Consider the following 20,808-nt stretch of genomic DNA (forward strand, 5'->3'; position numbering starts at 1 on the left):
TGGTTTAAGTAGTTTCCCTTCGAGTGCCTTGGTTTCCCATTCCCATAAAAACTTGTTGATGTTAACAGTAATAGTTAGTGTAGGGAGCTGTTGGCTCGTTCGCGTGGCATGCAGGGCTTGCCACCACCCTCCTACGCATTGTAACCCGGCCACCTGAATTAATGGTTTTAAAAGTCACTCGATGACTTAGGCCTATGGTGGTGCCTTGGGTAGCGAGTGTTCGCTTTGAAGCGACAAAATGTTGAAAAGGTTTTCTAAATTTTATTGGCTAAGGGCCGGATTACTTCCCTTTTCAATTTGCGAATAGATTGATAGGAATAGTAGTAATAGTAATTTTTCGTAATGTTCTGTTTAATTTAATTTAAGTTAAATTAGATTACTAAGGTCTTTTCTTGAAAGATAACTTTTCATTGTTAGATGATTTTCCTCAGTGAACATGATTCAAATCAACGTATTAATATTGTCAACGTATTAATATTGTCAACGTATTAATATTGTCAACGTATTAATATTGTCAACGTATTAATATTATCAATATTATTATCAACGTAATAATATTATCAATATTATTGTAAATAATATTGTCAACGTAATAATATTATCAATATTATTGTCAATAATATTGTCCACGTAATAATATTACCAATAATATTGTCAACGTAATAATATTATCAATATTATTGTCAATAATATTATCAACGTAATAATATTACCAATAATATTGTCAATAATATTGTCAACGTAATAATATTATCAATATTACTGTCAATATTATCAACGTAATAATCCATTTTATTTTTTAATTCAATAACAGACTTATGTAGCTAGTAGTTCCAACAGTCACAATATACGTCCTAAGCTACGTATCATAATTACATCTATTACGTTACTTATGATAATGCATATATGTAATATCTAACTCGGTCGATAAAGGCGAGATTCGTCTGCTATAATTATATTCCAAACTGTGTTTCGCCGCTGATAACGAAAATGGATGCCGACATAGAATTTCCTGTCATAATAGCAAGATGTTCCGTCAATTTTAGATTTCTCGGAACGCATTATAAATGGCAGGCTATACTCAACCTACAAAATCCGAAACCTGGCTACGAGCATTTCGATGTTTTGAAAACCCTAGTAGCACTAATAACCATCATTTAGAAGGAGGCAATTTATCATTTGACTATAAATAAAAAAATAAGTGGAAAGTACAATTTTAGGCCTACAGCATCAATTCTCTTTTCCTGCAAAAAGCCTCCTAAAGTGCTGGTACGAGTGGTAGCTTTGGGTGATTTGGCCCTTGGCCATTCCTTCTTGGACTACCCGCTTCGATTCGCCCACGTCCCGGCACGAGCGTCTTCTAATCTTTCTCGAATGGAATCGATTGAGCCGAAGGGTTTCCCAGAAGAGTCTCTATTCTCATTCGACTCTTATTGCACAGGGTGCTTCCCAGCAACGCGCCGGTGTATTGGAAGTAATAAATAATAATAATCAGCTAGGCTAATACCCAAGGCACCACCTTAGGCCTAAGTCGTCAAGCGACTTTTGAAGCCTTTAATTCAGGTGGCCGGGTTACAATGCGTAGGAGGGTGGTGGCAAGCCCTTCAAGCCACGCCAGCCAACAGCTCCCTACACTAACTATTTCCGTTAACCTCAACAAGTTTTTATGGAAGGGGAAACCGAAGAACTCGGGGAAAATCCCTTAAACCAGTGGGGAGAGAACTTGCAAACTCAACGCGGAAGGAGTTGTTCCGAGTTTTCACCCAGTGCCACAAGCTGGGATCGAACCCGGCTCCTCTTGCTGCGAGGCGAAAGTGCTAACCACTCTGCCACCCCACTGACGAAAACGACTCGATCCAGGGTTCAAATTTGGATCCAACTGGAAACAAGACACGTCCACTTTAAATCTAATTCTGTTTTTGATAAAATGACCTTTGTCAAATCAAAATGATTTTGTATTGCACAAAATCAAATATGACACTTTGAATTCAAATTTCGATCATAATCGAATTTGTATCGGCTCAATTATGGATTCAAATTTGATCGACCTTTTTCGTTGGGGTCCGATTGAGTTAATGGTGAGTAAATGAATCGATGGGTCTGACATTCACCAAATATGTGTAAGGGATTTTTGAAATCCGGGATTTCACGATTTCTTGTTGGATTTCTGGCCGAATACCGAGATTTCTGACTGGATTCCGAGATTTCTGGCCGAATACCGAGATTTCTGGCCGAATACCGAGATTTCTGGCCGAATACCGAGATTTCTGACCGAATACCGAGATTTCTGACCGAATACCGAGATTTCTGACCGAATACCGAGATTTCTGACCGAATACCGAGATTTCTGACCGAATACCGAGATTTCTGACCGAATACCGAGATTTCTGACCGAATACCGAGATTTCTGACCGAATACCGAGATTTCTGACCGAATACCGAGATTTCTGACCGAATACCGAGATTTCTGACCGAATACCGAGATTTCTGACCGAATACCGAGATTTCTGACCGAATACCGAGATTTCTGACCGAATACCGAGATTTCTGACCGAATACCGAGATTTCTGACCGAATACCGAGATTTCTGACCGAATACCGAGATTTCTGACCGACTTCCGAGATTTCTGACCGACTTCCGAGATTTCTGACCGACTTCCGAGATTTCTGACCAACTTCCGAGATTTCTGACCAACTTCCGAGATTTCTGACCGACTTCCGAGATTTCTGACCGACTTCCGAGATTTCTGACCGACTTCCGAGATTTCTGACCGACTTCCGAGATTTCTCACCGGATTTCAAGATTTGTAAAAATTATCCGGATAATGAAGAAATCCAGGCTGGATTTCGGATTTCTTGGTAAGTGTACGGGATTTCTTGGAATGTCTAGCCCCTCGGAATGAATGTTAGATTTTCCCTTTGGAAACTGTAACTAGGATTGACAAACACACAAGGAGACCGTAGACACTGAAGCACTATTGTAATACAATTTTCATTGGGAAAGAATATTCAAATCGTGAAAAGGGGGCGGATAGTTGGCAGATCGCCAATTCGATGCACGAACAGTGGGAGCAAAGCAACTGCCTCGTTTTCTCCCTTCGTTAGTAGGGGCATACTGAACAGAAACTTACAATACAGCGGCGCGTGACGGGGAAGCACCAACCGGTCGAAGGGGCCACGCATCGCCCGCTACTTTTTAAATCCCACAAAAGACGAACGAAAAAGTTAAAGCTCTTCTTTTCCCGTAGTTGGAGAGGGACTCTTAAAACCTTCCAGATTATATTTAAAGCGAATCGTGTCTTCCTCGGAAACGGAAGGAACCAGACTAGTAAAATGTCCCGTGATAACGAAATGCAGCGACTGGGTCTCAGTTATTATTTCTCCTAAAAAAATCTTTTTATATCCTGAACCGTAAATTTTGAGCAGCGCCAGATTTGGTCGTTATCCCGTTGTTTTTACGCCAAATGAAAATGGTTTCGGTCTTTGTTTATTCCCTCCGAGATTTAGAGGATTCTTTTTCTTATTTGTGATGGCGAACAGGAACGTGCCAAGAATTTCATTTTTTGTTCATATCGATTTCTTTGGTTACTTAAGTTTTAAAGGGTAGACCGACGGGAAAAGGTTTTTTATATAAAGAGTACTGTTTTAGGCCTACCGTTTTCGATACTTAATTGGCTTCGTCGGGGTTTTCTGTTGGATTCATTCTTGGAAATTGAGGGATAGCGAATAGAATTTATCTCCTTTTTATTTTACCGGTAATATCTTTCGTTAAATATTAGTAATCGAATCCTTCCTTCATCTCAATTTCAATTTAAATCACTATTTAAATTATGATTTAAATACATTTCTAAATTGTAATCTAAATCCCCGCCTAATTTATAACCAAATCCTTGCTAATATGTAAACTAAATTCAATCTTAATTGCCATGTACAAATTGTTATCCAAATGGACCAAATCTCGAACTAAATTATAATATAAATCTCGTTCTAAATGTAGATTTAAACTATGATCTAAATTATAATCTAAACTCAGATCTAAACGCAGATCTAAATTATAATCTAAACGCCGATCTAAACGCAGATCTAAATTATTATCTAATCGCCGATCTAAATTATAATCTAAACGCCAATCTAAATTATAATCTAAACGCCGATCTAAACGCAGATCTAAATTATTATCTAATCGCCGATCTAAATTATAATCTAAACGCCAATCTAAATTATAATATAAATTGTGATATAAACTATAATCTAAATCAGATTGAAATTATGGTCTAAAATGTAATCTAAATCAGATTGAAATTATGGTCTAAAATATAATCTAAATCAGATTGAAATTATGGTCTAAAATATAATCTAAATCAGATTGAAATTACGATCTCAATCCAGATTTAATTTGTGATCTAAATCCAGATTTAAATTATGATCTAAATTATAATTTAAATTATGATCTAAATTATAATTTAAATTATGATCTAAATTATAATTTAAATGCAGATCTAAATAAGCATCTAAATCCCGATCTAAAAATGATTAAATTTATTCTTTAAATCTCTATCTGAACTACTAATACTAAATGAGCTTTCAAAACAAAACCTTGTGAAACAAGCGCAATTAAAAATTTCATTAAAAGCAGGCCTAAGTAGATGCCTAACATTTTTCTGTTTAGTTGGTGGATCTTCTTCCCCAAAAGCAGACCTAAACACGTTAAACCACCAGCTAATCCTTGTTTTAATTAAAGTTTTAATTAAATTTACCAAATTAACTAAGTCTTGTTTGGAATTTCGCCTAGTGACGGACGCAAAGAAGCCTAGTTGATATAAATATAACTAGCAGTGCGTTATTCACGGCGGCTAAAAAGGGACAGCAATTTCGGATGATGGTTAATAGAGTTTTACAAAAACTAAACTAAAATTTCAATCAAGTTTACAATTTAGAATTCCGAATTAAAATGAAGCAATCCTAAAAACATCGTTTAGCTCCAGTATTAGCAAAGCAAAATAGAAACACATCGAAAGACAAAGGATAAAATGTTACAATATTACTGGAGTTCTAAAATTATCGTAATTTTGGAAAACGATAGGATTTGGTTCTCAATAAGTCCGGTGTGTCCATTACCAAGTTTGCGATCTTGAAGATCGACATTTAAAATGTCGCGTTTAACATATTTGAAAAATAGAAAGCCTAAATATATACACGTAAAAATTAATACATAAATTTGACAAATGTTTTTTTTAATAAAGATATTAATATGGAAATCAACGATAACGAACCAATTTTTAAATAAAATAACAAGTGTAGTGGTATTTTAACTACCATTTAGTTTATTTTTAAAGTTTTTATTAGTGGTGACTGGGAAAACAATATTTGATTTAATCGGCAGTAGGAAGTTATTATTTAATACTAAAATTTTTGTATATTTTCGCAATAAGCGTTTTGAAGGTAGAGATCAATTTTTGGGCGCCCCTGCAATAAGGTTTTGATGTATTTAGGCACATTTTCGCACGATATTGAATAAAAAGTTGAGAAATAGTAAAACACAAATAAGACTGTAATCCACAGTGAATTACCATTTTCTTAATTTCACAGAAAATTGTAAATTAGAATTATCGATTTATGGCTATGTTCAGGGTGACCATGGGAAGGCTTTGAAAATTTTAAAGGAAAATATGAATTTTAGAGGTGAATTATAGGAAAATATAGTAAATTAAATAATTAGTGAATTATAGAAAAATTTAGCAAATTAAATAATTAGTGAATTATAGGAAAATATTGTAAATTAAATAATTAGTGAATTATAGGAAAATATTGTAAATTAAATAGTTAGTGAATTATAGGAAAATATAGCAAATTAAATAGTTAGTGAATTATAGGAAAATATAGCAAATTAAATAATTAGTGAATTATAGGAAAATATAGCAAATTAAATAATTAGTGAATTATAGGAAAATATAGCAAATTAAATAATTAGTGAATTATAGGAAAATATAGCAAATTAAATAATTAGTGAATTATAGGAAAATATAAGACACTAAAAAGGAAAATATAGGAAAAATAATAAAGTAATTATTGCATATCGGTATGCTTTGACTCGTATCACCTGGAATATTGATAAATTTTGTACATTGCTTTCTTGCATTATTGGATCACTTAGCGGATTTATAAAGCCCGAACATTTCAAGATTTGGTTCGAAAGTGGCAGTGTTTTTACTAGATTTTCTATGACACGCAATTAAAACATTCTATAATTTTCAAAAGACCGTGAAATTATATAGGAAAATTTAGAAAAATAGGTGAAAATAAAGGAATTTATAGGAAGGCATTAAAAATAAAGGGAAATATAGGAAGTCTGGTCACCCTGTATGTTGAGACAGGGTTGGCAAAAACCAGTTTTTGCCGGGACATGTGGAAAAACTGGTAAAAACCGGGAAAAATGGAAAACACCGTAAAAAGTGGAAAAAACTCTTTTCATGCTAAATTAAACATTGATATATCAAACAAGTGACTAATTATTTTTGCAAATAGGAGAGATGAAAAAAGGCCAGAAGAAGAGTGAATAGAATAGAAGAATATACTGCTTTTATTATTTATTTTTTTATTGAATTTTGCCACTAGAGGTGGAAAAAACCATGGAAGTACGATTTTCCACACGGTTTTTAACAAGAAAACAACAGGTGGATAAAACCCTTGGCAAAATTGTGCCAACCCTGTGTTGAGATGATCAGCGACACCAGAGGGGGGAAGAGGGACGTCAGCGGCGTGAGGTTCATTCGAGTCAGTTTTAGCTAGGAGCAACAAACACAACACTCCTAGGTTTTAGCATAAGTGAATAATATTATAGACTTATGGTTTTGTTTTAGGGAACCAATGAAATATTGGACTGATTTCATTTGTTTTAGTGGGGCGGAGCTTCCCATTTGAGCTCGAAGGGAATTGGATAAAAATTCTTTAAACATTGTCATTCTCGGAGTAGATGTATTGAATGGACAAAATAGAAACACGACAAAAACAGGCAGTTGTCAACTTTGACTTGGCATCAATATAGTGACACGAAAGATAGGCCCACAAAAGAGATCCAAATAATAATATATTACGCGAGCGCGTCACATCCCGTTGCGGTGGTGGGGGAAAAGGTCCTTTTTGAAAAGGGATTTCTATTTATCAAGGCCCGCGGGTTCACCCTTTCATATTCAGAGTGAATACGGTAACGCCACATTATACAAAAACTGGCCCGGCTTGAATAGAAACCGCTTCTTTTCAAACGATAGAAATTCACTAAAAACGAAAGTTAACGTTTTGCAATTGTAAAAATCTATTATGCCTAGTGGAGTACTATCAAAGGCGTATAGCATCTCTTTGACGAGAAAAGTATCCAGCTTGAAATATATATCCCGTTGCTTTTCTTGGAAATATTTTCCCAAAATGAAAATGGTGCGAGGATAAAGCGATTTTCTCAAACGATCGTTTAGTGGGCCCAGAACCACAGGAGAAAAGTCCAACATTTGCACATTTTGTACACGGGGTTTTAAAGCAAGAGTCGACTCTATCGTTGCCCTCTGTATTTTTGATTAGGTCTATGCAACGAAGATGGCTATGGTGGCTTAGATCGCCTTAAAGGTGCTTCCATCTATTATCAACTTTCAAAAACGTATTGTCATTTATTTGAAAGTCGACGATTACGTGATTGAAACACGTGATTGCGGAAAAGCCAATCCAAGCTAAGTTGACTGCGCACGTGATTATGCAAAGCCAATCAAAGTAAGGGGTACGTCGAGGCACCTACTTTTGAGGGAATAATTTGCTTGCTCAACTTGTTTCAATTTCGACTAAACTCTACGTTAGTGACATCTCTCGCTCGTCAATGATACTAACCTTAAAATAGGAGCCGACACTTTAATCTCAAAGTGATTTAGAGATTTCAGAACGCAATTTACAAGTTGATTTCATGTTGTTGTTTTTTTGGGGGCTAATTTCGAGATTTTGGAGTTCATTTTCGCCCAGATTTCGGGATTTTCAAGTTGATTTCAAGATTTCTAAAACCAATTATTTTTCTAGAGTATACGGTATTTGTACAAAGGTCGAACCCCGAAACGTATGTTTGTATGTACAATTGCTTATTTTTTTTTCGATTGTGTTTATTTTTCATAAATATTTTAGTTTGAGTGCTAGCTAGTTTTAGTGATAAATTCGAGAGGGCTGGAATCTGCCTAGAGCATCCGAAATGTTCCACTTCTATGGCCTAGATTGATACTTCTCACGTAAGAGGTATCTTATGTACTTTTGGCGCATCTAACAAATTATTCTAAAGGCGGAAGAGAGGGTAAAGTTTAAGCGTGATCTTTCGCTTTAGTGTTGGGTGACCTTCGTCCTAATTCGCCAAATGGAAGCTCGGAATCTTCATTGAGTGTTTGTATTTTGAATACGTGGGTTATTATTCTTCGAATAAACGTGTTAGACCGGTGTACAAAGTTCAACAAACTGTGACGACAACTTCCGTTTGCGTACCTCACAGAAAAATGCCTCAGCACAGCAGACCATCCTTTACTTCAAATTTCAACGTTTTGGGTAAGGTTTCAAAGTCGATGTTATCAGAAGTATATAATATATATAGAAGTATTTCGGTGTTTTTGGATTTCCCAATATTCCCAAATGTTGTATTTTTCTGTTTTTGTATTTCCCAATATTTCCTTTGTATTTCTTAATTTTATTTTGTTTTTCAGAGATTTCCTGAGATTTTTTTCGGTATTTCTTAAATACTCCGAGACTTCTTGTGTTTCTCAATTTTTTCCACACGTCTAAGAAATATCGAAAATAAACAGTTTTTCTTCGAAATTTCCCCGGGTTTCAAATTTTTTCTTCGAATTTCCCAGGGTTTTTAAATTTTGAATTTCTGTTTTTAAAATTGAATTTCCCAGGGTTTCAATTTTTTCTTCGAATTTCCCAGGGTTTTTAAATTTCGAATTTCTCAGTTTTTAAAATTGAATTTCCCAGGGTTTCAAATTTTTTCTTCGAATTTCCCAGGGTTTTTATATTTCGAATTTCTCAGTTTTTAAAATTGAATTTCCCAGGGTTTAAATTTTTTATTCGAATTTCCCAGGGTTTCAATTTTTATTCGGATTTCCCAGGGTTTCATTTTTTATTCGAATTTCCCAGGGTTTCATTTTTTTCGAATTTCCCCGGGTTTGAAATTTTTTCTTCGGGTTTCTCCACATTTCCGATTTTGCTTTGGAATTCCACTGACTCTCGAATTTCCCCAGATTTCCATTTATCTTTTAATTTTTTTAATTATCTAGATTTCTCTAAATTGCAATATATTTATGTAGTAGATTTCCAGAAATAACTATTTCGATTTCTCTCTAGTTGCGGCGGAGATTTCAGAAGGGAGCCTGACCCTTGGCAGTTGAAGTGGCGTTGCGTTCAACATTGACGGATTCTCCCCTTTCGAAGATGCTGCCGAGCCCACTAACTCGGAAGAGATAAAGCGGAAATAAAATATCGGCATTTGTTTCTGGCGAAAGTGGAGGCTCTACAATCTCTCACCTCCGCAACAGCGAGAAACCGAAATACGGGGGGCCAAAATGCTTCCTCTCACGCGAAGCCATATCATTGTACGGACAAAGTGGACTTTTTCAACCAAAAAAAGAAAGGACCAAGGCCCACCCTGTTCGTTCTATTATCGGCAGAGCGTTTATATTGGTTGGCTGCGCAATTCAGACGATAAAAACGATACCGCGCTACACGTACAACCATAAGTTTATAATTACGTCCCATATAAGTGCGTCGCACAGTGGGGCAAACTGAGCCCAAACCTGGTCAAAATTAATATCTCAAAAACCGTTTCCTGTACTAATTTCAGATTTTTGTGACACTTAACACGTGTTGGGGGACAATTAAAAATGATAACATCGATGACCTTGAACCAAGTTTTCAAGGTCATTGAAAAATCATCTTGAGAATCGTTAGATTTAGAAACTTCGTTCCAATTAGAAAGTTGTTCCTCATCATATTTCATGTCTAAATAATGTTGGTCCGAATTCATTTGATCAATTGAAAGTCGAATAACAAGTTGGTCATCAAGTAAGTTTCTAAATCTAATGGTACTCGAGATAGTTTTTCAATGACCTTGAAGAAACGGTTCAAGGTCATCGATGTTATCCTTTTTAATTGTCCCCCAGGGCCCCAACACGTGTTAAGTGCCACAAAAATTTAAATTAGCACAGGAAACGGTTATGATGTTATCGCCATTGATCATTTTTAAATTGGACACCCTTTTTAATTTCATATATATTTTGAAAATCTTTACATAATATAGAAAATAGGCAAATATTGGCAAAATTTTTAATCGATATTGTGATAAATAATGAACATTCATGAACTTAAATCAAAAATTGTAACTTAATCTACCTGAATTCATAACTAAATGTCACATTAATTCTAAAAGGAATATATTAATTTAAGACCTTTAACGTCGTTTTCCAGAATTAACACTATTTGAATTACGCGGCTTTGTATAATAGTTTCATAACTCGAAAATATCGATATCTACTTGGTATTGATATTTCCAAAACTTAAGTCTGCAAAAAAAAATATCTTTACCTTTTAAATCAAGCCTGAATGTATACCAAAAACTATGCCAAAACTCCTACTTAAAATTTCTAAAAACAATTCTACTACTTCTAAGGAGCCTGGTGGAGAATAAAATTTTGCAGTCAAAAATCAAACACCGGTAAAGTGTGTGGTGGTTAATAAACAAATATTATAAATAAAAATAAAATTCATACGTGCGATTTATTTTTTTGACTTTTGGCCAGGTTTGGGCTCAGTTTGCCCCACTGTGCGTCGGTTCCAAGGTTGACAAGTTTTTTTTACAGAGGTCTGCTAATTTATTAAAACACGTGTGTGCCTAGCGTTAATACAACTTAACATTTGTAATTATTTAGAAGAATTATTATTGGCCCCGAGGATCCCGAAATAAAATTTTTAAGGTTTAACCAGAAGTAAACGAACCGAAGTTATCGAAATAGCGCTCAGAATCGGGGGGCATTTTCCTTATGAAAATGACGAGAAAATCGAGTCAAATAAAAGCTAATTTCCATCCCCGTCTTTTGACGCGATAAATTGCACTTGGGAATTGTGGGTATAGCTATTTCTGTGTATAAAAATGGTTTCAGAAAAGCGCGCAAAATTTCAAATTCGAGGTCAAAATGTTACTTCATAAGGAAAACGCCTCCAACATGGGGAGTATAGTAGTCTGATAACTTCGGTACATTTACTTTTGGTTTAACCTAATTTTTATTTCGGAAATGGAGCTGTTATTAGCAGAATCTCTTAGCACTATATTTTAAAGCATATTTTTGCATGTTCCCTGCGCGTAATAATTTGTTTAACAAGTTTATCATTTTCGCGTTCATCTTATGATGTCAAATTTACGTCAGTCCACGTAATCCATCAATAATTATTTCGACTAACTGCGACACTTACGTAAGATATTTATATACTTTTGGTATAACTATAGCTCCAATTCCGAACTTTTATTTTAATTCGCTTCTTTTTATGGAAAACTTTTCTAATTTTCGCAAATTACGTCAGAGCGAAATAAAAGTATTCTGTTTTTAATTTAATTGAATTTAGCGTTGGTGTGAAAGGTCCTTTGTATAAATTAGCGGGGCGTTACAATAAAGGCGCGGGCGGAAATGACCCCGAAAAACACTGGCGCAAGGACATTCTCATTAAATTTGATCCAATTACCGCTCCCAAAAAAAAAGTAAAATAAAAAAGTTAAAATTTGATCCTGACACGGCTGTTTCTGTTCATTATTTCGTATTTAAATTTTAGAAAATTGTTCGTTGTTTTTTAACTACCCATTTTCAAACTTCCTCGGCGCGAATACAACGGATGTTAAATAAGGATAATTATCACATGGTCGCCCACCACTAATTATAGAAATTGCGGCTCCTCGAAAGACGCGAAAGCGTTGATTTTTTAATCGCCTCTCGGTGACAATTTTCCCGCCCACGTAGACTAACTCCAAAACGGTTCGGATTAAAAGAACTTTCAGCTTCTAAAGTCAAAGGTGCCTTGGAGAGAAAAAAATATTCTTATGCGACTTAAGAAATCTGGTGTACAAGATACCTCTCAAGAGAAATATCGGATACATCTCAAGAGAAATATCGGATACATCTCAAGAGAAATATCGGATACATCTCAAGAGAAATATCGGATACATCTCAAGAGAAATATCGGATACATCTCAAGAGAAATATCGGATACATCTCAAGAGAAATATCGGATACATCTCAAGAGAAATATCGGATACATCTCAAGAGAAATATCGGATACATCTCAAGAGAAATATCGGATACATCTCAAGAGAAATATCGGATACATCTCAAGAGAAATATCGGATACATCTCAAGAGAAATATCGGATACATCTCAAGAGAAATATCGGATACATCTCAAGAGAAATATCGGATACATCTCAAGAGAAATATCGGATACATCTCAAGAGAAATATCGGATACATCTCAAGAGAAATATCGGATACATCTCAAGAGAAATATCGGATACATCTCAAGAGAAATATCGGATACATCTCAAGAGAAATATCGGATACATCTCAAGAGAAATATCGGATACATCTCAAGAGAAATATCGGATACATCTCAAGAGAAATATCGGATACATCTCAAGAGAAATATCGGATACATCTCAAGAGAAATATCGGATACATCTCAAGAGAAATATCGGATACATCTCAAGAGAAATATCGGATACATCTCAAGAGAAATATCGGATAATTTTAAAATACAGAAATACAATGAGTGAGTTTTTCAATAATATCTGATGCATGCACAGTTACCTAAGCAAGACCTCAGTGAACTATGACGTCAGTTTAGACTTTACTTTATTGTGCCAAGTACCATTCTAATAGTTATTTTTAAAGCCGATAGATGGCGGTGCGGTTATTGTAACTCGCTTATTGAAATATTATAAATATTTGGAAATCAGAAATCTGACTTCAATTATTTTGTGAAGTGGCTAGCCCCCCCCCCCCACTAATCTCCCTTAAGAATATTCTATAGAAATGTATTCGTAATCTTATAGAAAAATGACACGAATTTCTGTAGAATTTAGATAAATTTGGATCATTTTTACATTGAAAGTGTTGAAAAACAAAAAATATTGAATTAATTTTTTACATGAATATTTATATATTTCTATAGGACATAGATAACCTTCGACTCTATATACATTTCTATTAGATTCTATAGAAAATCTATAGCAAAGATTTGGTAAGCGATCACTTTTAAAAATTCATTTTACGTTTACAATGTAAACAATATTAATTAATAATTCGGCTGGAAAAATTGCGGAGAAAAATACCTGAAGAATTTTAATATCCTGAACAGCGGCCGAATGATACACTTTTCGGGGTATTTACGAACATTCCAAGTGAGAGAAAATCTAGATAAATCGGCTCTCAAATTCTCTAGCCCGTAAACATAATAATGATTAAATCCGAAGTTGGAACTACCTGGTAATTCACAATAGAAGCGCGTGTTTGGATGACCCGGTTCAGGAGTGAACAAACAGTAATTATTGGTACGAAGATATTATGCGAATTCGAAAACGTCGAAGCTGTCAATTATTCTGCCGCGAAACCGCTTACACGAAACTTTAAATAAAAATCAATACGTGTGTAATAAGGAGTACCATCATCCATTCTAAAAATAATATACGCACTTTCGCCGGGCACCAAGAGGAGCCGGGTTCCGTCGCAGCTCGTGTCACTGTTTAACAATTCGGGACAACTCCTTCCGAATTGAGTTTATAAGTTCTATCCCCACTGATGAAGGGAGTTTCCCCCCGAGTTCTTCGGCTCCCCTTTCCATGAAAATTTGTTGAGGTTAGCCGTTATAGTGAGCAGGATTGCCACAGTTGACAAATAATTGTTAACCAATATTTAACCAAACTTTCCAGGTTTTCCCGATCTATATTTTAGTGGATTTTCTAACTTTTTTAGAAACTATTTACCAACAAAATTAAATTGGCATTTCCCCGACTTTTAGAGTAATTTTCAAAATTCCCTGACATTTACCTGATTTTTAGAGTAATTTTTAAAATTCCCTGACATATACCGGATTTTTAGAGAAATTTTCAAACTTCCCTGACTTTTCTCTGATTTTTAGAGTAATTTTCAAAATTCCCTGACATTTCCCTGATTTTTAGAGTAATTTTTAAAATTCCCTGACATTTCCCTGATTTTTAAAGAAATTTTCAAATTTCCCTGACATTTCCCTGATTTTTAGAGTAATTTTTAAAATTCTATGACATTTCCCTGATTTTTAGAGTAATTTTTAAAATTTCCTGACATTTCCCTGATTTTTAGAGTAATTTTAAAAATTCCCCGACATTTACCTGATTTTTAGTGTAATTTTTAAAATTCCCTGACATTTCCCTGATATTAAGAGTAATTTTTAAAATTCCCTGACATTTACCTGCTTTTTAGAGTATTTTTTAAAATTCCCTGACATTTACCTGATTTTTAGAGTATTTTTTAAAATTCCCTGACATTTACCTGATTTTTAGAGAAATTTTTAAAATTCCCTGACATTTACCTGCTTTTTAGAGTATTTTTTAAAATTCCCTGACATTTACCTGATTTTTAGAGATATTTTTAAAATTCCCTGACATTTCCCTGATTTTTAGAGTAATTTTTAAAATTCCCTGACATTTCGTTGACTTTTAGACGGTTTGTTCGCGTAGCATGAAGGGTTTGCCACAACCCTTCATCGCGTTGTTACCCGGCCACCTGACTTAATGGCATTAAAAGTCACTAGATGACTTGAGCCTATGGTCTCATGATTCCCTCGTGACAAACCACGCCCCTAAGCCTTTTCTTATAATATTTTTCCTTTTCTAATCTCCGAGTGTAGGCTACACTTGCTGCATCTTCTCCGTACACCTGAATACGTCCGCGGTATCTCGTAGAGGAAACTTTGATTATCCCGTTCGTTCGGTACACACGTACCTTCGCGGGATCCCGCTGATTTTTCTAAATAATTTTAGGAAGAGTCATGTAATGACTTTCTAAAACTAGTACATCGAAAAATATTTCAGAACACCAATTAGTATAGGTTTAACATTTTACGTTGTCAGGTGCTGTAATACACGCGATAGCTCATCTCCTCTTTAATTAGTAACCATTATTTGGCTTTTATAGATCTAAATTCAAATACGTCCTCTAATACGATTTCTATCACAACAATTACTTTTAAAAACCATTAAATTTATTTAAATAAGATTTTTTTCAGATTATTAAATTTTATTGATTTTTAAACCTTATATATAGCTTTTTTTCTTGACAAATTAATTAATAATTAACGTTAATTCGAAGTTAATGTACATTAGTACGAAAAGTGAGCTCGATGATATCATATTTTAATAATTAGCGTGCAGCGGTAAAGTAATCTAAAAATTAATTAATCTTATGTAAATGTAATTACTATTTGTAATTTTGTTTTATATGAATTTTTACGGCTACAAAAACTAGTTTTGTATATTTTCGTAAATAGGCGATTTAAATCAATGATTTAAAAACTTTAAATGCACTATTTAAATTAAATTGATTTAAATCAAACAACCCTAATTAGCCACTAAAATTCATACTTTGTAGAACGCATAACGCTCCTCCCATTTGGGAGCGTCTCATCTTCACTCAATCGCTCTTACTAAGAGGAGAGTGCCCATCACTGTAAATTGAGACTTCACATAAAAATAGAAAAAACTTGTCGGTCAAAGTGCTCAGCCGAGTGTGGCTTACACCTAGAGTACGTGTTCCCCTTTTATAGCCTAAATGGATCCTTCTCTTCTTAAAAAATATATTTTATACTTTTGATAAACCCTATTTAGAGAGTTCGGAGAGCAAACACATTCGAGACATTCTCAATGGCCACACGAAAACTTTTATCCGAGTTTCCCTAAAAGCTTAATAAACTGCATCGCCCTTAAAAGTCCCCTTCCGTATATATGAAAAATGTAATACTTCTACATTTATTTTCGGCAACCCGGCAAAACTTACATAACCCTAACCAAGAATATATTTATTCTTGGGGAGAATGACTATCCACGGACATAATTTCATGGTCAAATGTTCCCCCGCCACTATAGCGAGGGAGGAAAGGCAACGCATCATGTGACGTCAGTTTTAGGGAACCAATAAGATACAGGTTGAGTAGGGGGGAGGAGCTTACTCTTCGAGCATGAGGGGGACCCAGGATTGAAAGCAACCCTAAAAAAATTATCATTCCCTGTAAGTACAAATAAATATATTCTTGGCCCAAACTCGATAATGCGCGTGAAAATTGTCGAAGACGCTGTTTATTTTATGACTTACATCTGGTTACGAGGCTGCATCTCGAATATAATCTACCCACGCGGACAGATGATGTGGAGACTTTCGGGGAGGGGGGATGTTATCATCAGACTTAAAGAAGTAAATGTACGGGGGGGGGGGGCAAGAATAGCGTCAAAGCGAGCCGACCGCTCTTCGGCGAAAAATGGAAAAAAGTCAAGAGTCAGAAGAAAACACCTTGCTCTGCTTAAGAAAATAACCCTTCCCCCCCTTTTTTTGATGGGGGGGAATGATTGACGAGTCAGACATCGCGCCCGCCATCTAGATAGAAAAATAACATTAAATAAAAAAAGTAATATAAAAAAAGAGGTGACGTATCTGGCTGACTCATAACTCGACGGCGCTGTAAAGGTCACTTACACCTTTCAATGGTCGTGTTTTATGGCTCTTAAAAACAGGGCTGCTTCGAGACAGGCTAAATTTAAAACGAACTATATTCTAACGTCGAAAAATCGTCCGCTATCACGCCCTATGACATGGTTTTTTTAACGTCACTAGCGCCATTTAACCCTGTGGCGTACGTGATATTAGGTGATCCGCCATAAATGATTGTTATACTCCCTTTAAACGGGACAGTCGGGAAGGAGTAGCCTTAAAAATACTCGCCACTGTCACCAGAGGGCAAAACAAAACGCGAAACATTACCTATTTGCATAGAGCCTGAACCATTTTAAACGTCTTGGGTCAGAATTATAGCGACACCGAAGCAGCTGAAACTCACGAAGATAAATAATTTCCAAACAATTCGGCTTTCTACTTGGGGTGACCAACAATATTTTACAGAGAGGTTGACTAGAGTCCGTGCGAGATGCGATCTGCGCATCAACTACTCAATCCAGGCCTGTTGCTGAGCCACACAACCAAAATTAGCGAATGAAGTGACTAACAATTTTTAAAATTGTGACTGAAAAATTACTAAAAACTGACTAAAAAGAAGAAAAAATATTGTTTTAAAATTTAAAAATCCTGATTTTGTCGTATCACATTTGAACTAGTTTTATTGAGGACCAATAAAACTAGAGTAAAAATCTGCCTTTTTAATTTTCTGATTTGCGGAAATTTTCCGCAATTCGGAAAAGTTTTTCCGCATTTTATTTTTCCGGAAAAATTAAAACCACTGGTCAGGCTTTTTTCTAGTGTTGTTAATTTTCCGGAAAATTAAATGCGGAAAATTTTCCGCAAATCGGAAAAATAAAAAATTGAAACAAACTACTTTTTCGATATAAAATGTCTAATATCAGTAAACATACTACAAAACATTAATAGTGTTACATTGTTCATCAGTTTAAACTAGTCTAGAGGTTTAGTTTTACTTTTAGATTCGAAAAAATGAGGCGAAAATTCCGCTTTATTTAAATTTGCAAACAATATATTTAACTAATCATGGAATGAAACCTTTTTTACTTTTTTTTGGAAAAATACGGAAAATTTTCCGACTTACAACGCTACTTTTTTTCCAAAAAATCCGTCTTTTTTCCAACCCTGATTTTAAGCAACAAAATACACCCCCTTGAAAAGGGAATTTTTGGTTTCGATTTCTTTCTGGGTACGCATTACAGATTGAATTGATTAAACGCGGGGAGGGAACAATCGTGTTTTTTCTCCTAATTCCAGCTGGAAACTTGGAGGATATTGATGATAAGATACGGAGAGGAAACGCGTTACCAAGGCAACCGATAAATGGGTGGGAGGGAGGAGACGACACGATTACTTTTCTCGGTCGCGTCCGCGTGAGGGGAAGGGACGAGGCGGTCCCCCCCATCCGCTACTGTTTCCACTTTGGCTGTCCCGTGTCCCTAATTACGTCCTCGCGCTGGCTGTAAGGGCAGCCAAGCGCGGGGGGCGATGTTTAATTAAGAAAGTTCGTATCGTTATTGATTCGCCGCGGTGTCGATGCCGGCTCTTTGGACCCGCCTAAAGCCGCTTTTCTGCTTCGTGATATTGCTCTCTTTCGCCGTTTGGATAGATTAAAAGCTAACGTATTGCGTTATTGCGGAAAGAATGGGGACCAAAATAAGCTAGCCCGGAGCTCATTCGGGGTAGGACACTTTGGGGTCCCAACAAGAGAGGCGGGAAGCCGGTGCAAATTACCGGGGCCCATGCAGCAGGGTGACCCGGGAAAGGCTTTGAATTTTTTTAGAAAAAATAGGAATTTTAGAGGTGAATTATAAGAAAATATAGGACACTAAATAGGCTAATTATAAGAAAATATAGGACACTAAATAGGCTAATTATAGGAAAGTATAGGACACTAAATAGGCTAATTATAGGAAAGTATAGGACACTAAATAGGCTAATTATAGGACACTAAATAGGCTAATTATAGGAAAGTATAGGACACTAAATAGGCTAATTATAGGACACTAAATAGGCTAATTATAGGACACTAAATAGGCTAATTATACGACACTAAATAGGCTAATTATACGACAATATAGGACTAAATAGGAAAATATAAAACACTAAATAGGAAAATATAGGACACTAAATAGGAAAATATAGGACATTAAATAGGAAAATACAGGACAATAAATAGGGAAATATAGTAAAAATAATAAGGTAATTATTGGATATGGTATACTTTGACTCGAATCACCCAGAATATAGATAATGTTTTGTACACTTATTGCATTATTTGATCACTTAGCGGATTTACAGATTTGTTCTAAAGTCGCAGTGTTTTCACTATATGTTTTAGGAAACGTAGAAAAAAGTTCTTTCATTTAAAAAAGACCGTGAAATTATAGGAAAGTAGGTGAAAATAAAGGAATTTATAGGAAGTCATTAAAACTATAGGAAAATATAGGAAATATAGGCCCTTAAAATGTAATAGCTGCGGCTCTATTGGGGACCGAAAATTTATATTTTCCCGGGGGCCCAGGCCTACTCTCTTTGGTTCTGCCGCCAAGTGGGACATATCCGATATTTGTCACTTTAAATTCCAATAATATTACAAAATATGAAGCTCAATTTTTTAAGGATTTCCGATGTTTCTCGAGTTTTCTTTGGCCGAGTGTATATCGCTTTTTTTTTAATTTTTAAATTTGTTGATTTTTTAGCTCAAATTTAAAATTTTTCCCCAACAGATTTTATATCGTATTAAAAAATTATGTTGAAGATTTTACATACAATTTCTGAATTATTGATGTTATTCCAAGTTTTTTAATACAATTTGGATATCTTATTTGCAGATTTTTCAGCTTAGAATTTAAATAATTTATATCGGATTTCAAAATCTTTTCGTCAGATTTTTTCGTCTCATTTTGAGCTTTATAGACAAATGTTTAGATATTTAAGGAATTTTAAGTCAATTTCAAGATGTTGCTATTAATTTTAAGTTTTCCAAACCTCGATCTTGTTGGACAAACTTAAAGGGGAACGGCCAAGCTTTTCCAAATATGGCCTTATTTCCGTATAAAAAGATTAATAAGACGTTCAATATACTAACACGTACCTTTTTTTGTCTTGAAAAAAATAGCTTTTGGCCCAAAAAGTTGAAACGAAAAATAACGCCAGATGTTTGGGTTTGAATTTTCGCCGCCATCTTAGGGGCTGCCGCCAGCGCCCCTAACCCCGTATGAGCGATTTGCGAACTAGCGTAACTTTTGAAATCGCGCAATTTAGGCTTAGGTCTCTTATAATTTACTTTAAAGCGCCGCGCGTGCAAATTAAAAAAATATTTCGCATCTACAGCAGCGCGCGCTGTTTTTTTATCAATTTTAATAGAGCCGGGAGTGTCTCACCGGTTTCTCACCAGGTGTCGCGGCGGACGCGCGCTTTTCGATTTCCCGAAATTTCTTTATTTTATTAAAAATTAACCACTCAATATTTTTTGATGCGGTGTTCGCCATAAATTTTAGTTTTTAATGGACTATAGGGATATCTAACTGGTTAAAGCTTGACCGTTCCCCTTTAACAGAATTGATTTCTTTATATCTCAAATCTGATCCCTCGTAACTTGTATAGCGGTCATTCAGAATGGAAAATAATTGAGGTACTTCATTACTGGAACCCCCACGCAGAAAGGCTAAACTTGGTAAAACACGCTAAAACCTACTCGTAAAATCATTTTCTTTAACATCGACACCGAGAGGGGGGAGGAAGGGGGAGACATTTTCGGGTAACTGACCAGCGATGACTTCATACCGTCGCAACGAGAGATTCCCTTCAATAATAACCCGACAGCCAAAAAGAACTACGCCCAGGTACCATCAAAACTCATCTCAGGGCCAAAATATATATAAAAAACTAAGCACTTGCAGAAGTAAATTATATCTCACTGATGAGATAAGTATCTATATAGGCTCAGGGGCGGAGGAACGTTTTTAAAGGGGCTGGAAAGTGGGGTTTTGAAATCAACTTACTACGAGCTCAGCTAACACTAACCAAGAC

At 35.3% G+C, this 20,808-nt stretch overlaps 1 protein-coding gene across 2 annotated transcripts in view; it reads right to left on the bottom strand.

Annotated features, from left to right (window-relative positions):
- The window catches only part of LOC149934461 (protein phosphatase 1 regulatory subunit 14B), a 90,888-nt gene that overhangs the window by 61,697 nt on the left and 8,383 nt on the right, over nucleotides 1–20,808 (bottom strand). The window lies entirely within an intron of this gene.

Source organism: Leiobunum rupestre, chromosome 7, assembly GCF_980474605.1.
Source record: "Leiobunum rupestre chromosome 7, qqLeiRupe1.1.hap1, whole genome shotgun sequence".
NCBI classification, from domain to species: domain Eukaryota; kingdom Metazoa; phylum Arthropoda; class Arachnida; order Opiliones; family Sclerosomatidae; genus Leiobunum; species Leiobunum rupestre.